The sequence below is a fragment of the Pinus tabuliformis genome, chromosome J, assembly GCF_031772625.1.
Source record: "Pinus tabuliformis cultivar Carrire ecotype Pingquan chromosome J, CPIR1, whole genome shotgun sequence".
Lineage (NCBI taxonomy): Eukaryota > Viridiplantae > Streptophyta > Pinopsida > Pinales > Pinaceae > Pinus > Pinus tabuliformis.
Window position 1 is genome coordinate 1,495,724,999 of NC_142295.1, and position 2,768 is coordinate 1,495,727,766.

Sequence of the window (2,768 nt, forward strand, 5' to 3'; positions counted from 1 at the left end):
ATGGAAATAAAACCCCATCCACCCTATGGATAACATAAAGAAAGACAATTGATGTCACCTCATTAATCTATATGTCATATCCTAGCACCAGTTTTATCGAGGAGACACATGACTTAATGCATCTATTCCTAGCTTTCCTCACCTCCCCCTTTGATTGTTCCCTTGACCCCTGGGTTAAATTTGCACCTTTTTGTGGTTCCACCTTCACCAAATTGATAGCAAGCACTGTTAGGATATTCCGACACATAGGAAATAGTTAAGTATAACTTGGTCTAGTGTAGAGTTAGGTAAAGTGTGTTTCTTTACTATGTACATTTTGTAACTTACAATCCGACGGTTCATTCTCTCCTCGGTATTACCGACACTTGATCCGTGGCTTAACACTCGATTGGTCCATGATCTCTATTTAAAGAGCATGGAGGGTCATTTGTAGGGTAACCGTCCATGAGAGAAGCTTATGTAAATTTTCATTCTTTTATTAATAAATTGCCTGAAGTGGCCGCGTTGGCTCAGGTCGTGGACTGTTTCCCTCTTTGAGGGTTTTAACCACGTCAAAAATACTGGTGTATTGATCTGTGATCTGTTTTTGAGCGGCGTCCTTTGGTGTTTTGTCTGAGGAACTTACCCTGTAAATTCCTACATGGTATCAGATCTATTTGAGGGCCGCGTCCGTTGGTGATCCAAATCTGAAGCCGGTAGAACTGCATCCGACTGTCGTTTCCTAGATCTACTGTTTCTGATTACTTTCGGGCTGAGAGGACTGCTCTATTGTGTTAGGAGCATTTGTTCCAGTGAGGAACCCCTTTCGTTTCACGCGAAAAGGTTTCTGGTAGCCCTAGCTACGTCATTTTTAAGATCTGGAGGTATACAGTGTTTATTTGCAGTTTACAGTTATTTTCTCTCTGTTTATTTAGTTTTTTTTTATTACCGGATCTATACTTTTCATTTCTGCATATGCTCTTTTCCCCGCGACTCTGTGCGATCTGGGCAAATTAGAAACAAAAAGGAAGGATTTTTCTTATGCGTATGCTCTTTTCCGCTGCGCCTTAATGTGATCTCGGAAAATCAGGAACATTGAGGAAAATATTTAGTTTCCGGCTAAAGCTAACTTCGAGCCGTAAGGTTCGTTTTTTTTTGTATGTCCGTGTTGGGTTTTGTGTTTTTTGTTTTGTAGGGAAAAAGAGGTTTCTCAAGTAAGCACGCAACCCAAAGCTTCAGCGACTTAAAAAAAAACCACCCCCCCTTCTCTCTCAAAATTTTAGTTTAGCTCTCTCTCTCTCTCTCTCTCAAACTTTTAGTTTAGCTCACTTGGTCCAAAGCTAATTTATGAGAGTAGAGGTCTTGAGTTCAAGTCTCCTTTTTGTGGGGGCATATTTTTCATTCTCTCTCTCTCTCAAACTTTTAGTTTAGCTCACTTGGTCCAAAGCTAATTTATGAGAGTAGAGGTCTTGAGTTCAAGTCTCCTTTTTGTGGGGGCGGATTTTTCATTTCCGCACATTCCTGCACTTCGTCGGCATCTTCATCAACTTTTCTTCAAAAATCCATAACTTCTTCATCCGGAAGCCGTTTTCAGAGCGTTTTTTTGAACCAGCCTAATTTTTCGAGATCTTTCCATTGGAACACTTAGTTTCAGCATCTATAGCTTCAGTTTCTGTTAAAATGGGAAGTCCATGCCAAGTTATTCTTGACAGCACCAACTACTTCCAATGGTGGTCCTACATTGTGGATTTACTTAGAAGTAAAGGTCTCTACAGAATAGCCTCAGGCCAAGAAACCAAACTGAAAGATGAAGATAAGGCAGCTAAATGGGAAAATAGGCAAGATCAAGCACGAGGGTTGATAGGGATGTCTATTTCTCCAGATCTTAGATTCCATATTGCAGAACTTGATACTCCTGAGGAAGCAATGAAACAGATCACTAAAGTTTTTGGAATTAAGAATGAACTTAAAGCCCATCAACTCGAAAATGAGTTGCTTGCATTGGACCCCAATAATTTTTCTTGCATTGAAGATTTTTTGTCCAAGTTCAAGACCCTTAGACTTCTCTTGGAAGGTGTTAAGGTTAAGAAAGAAGATAGAAGCCTTATCTATTCCATTTTTACTAAGTTGGGACCAACCTATTCTGTGTTTGTTTCCACCTTCCATTCTACAAGAGAAGCCTTCATTTCTCAAGGACAAGCCTACAAGTCCCCTTCCTTTGATTCCTTTTGTGATTCTTTAATAAGAGAATAAGAAAAACTCTTACACCTTGGTCTTCTTCATCTTGGAAACTCTTCTCAGAAAACGTTAGCCGCCCAGCAACAACCAAATTCAAAGAATCCTAAGAAGTTGTATCCTAAAAGGAATGGTCCTAAACCAAACAAGGGTCCTAAGCAATTTCAGCCTCAAAATGAAAAATCATTTCAACAAAATGATAAGACAAATAAAAACAAAGGGAAGAAGATTGATAGACATTGCAACTTTTGTAATCAAGATGGCCACTTAGAATCCAAATGCTTTAAGAAGATGGAAGCCTTGGAAGCAGCAATGAAGAAGCATAACATCCATTTGGAGCACTCTTCAACTTCAACTTCATCTTTAGGAATAACACTTTCTGCATGTGGTTGTCAAGCATCTCGGTCTGGCTATGCACTAAATGTATCTTATTCTTCTCATTCTCATGAGTGGTTCATTGATTCTGGAGCTTCTTATCACATGGCCAAAAACAAAGCCATGTTTTCTTCTTTAAATGATTGTAACACCAAAAATATATATGTTGGTGATGATAT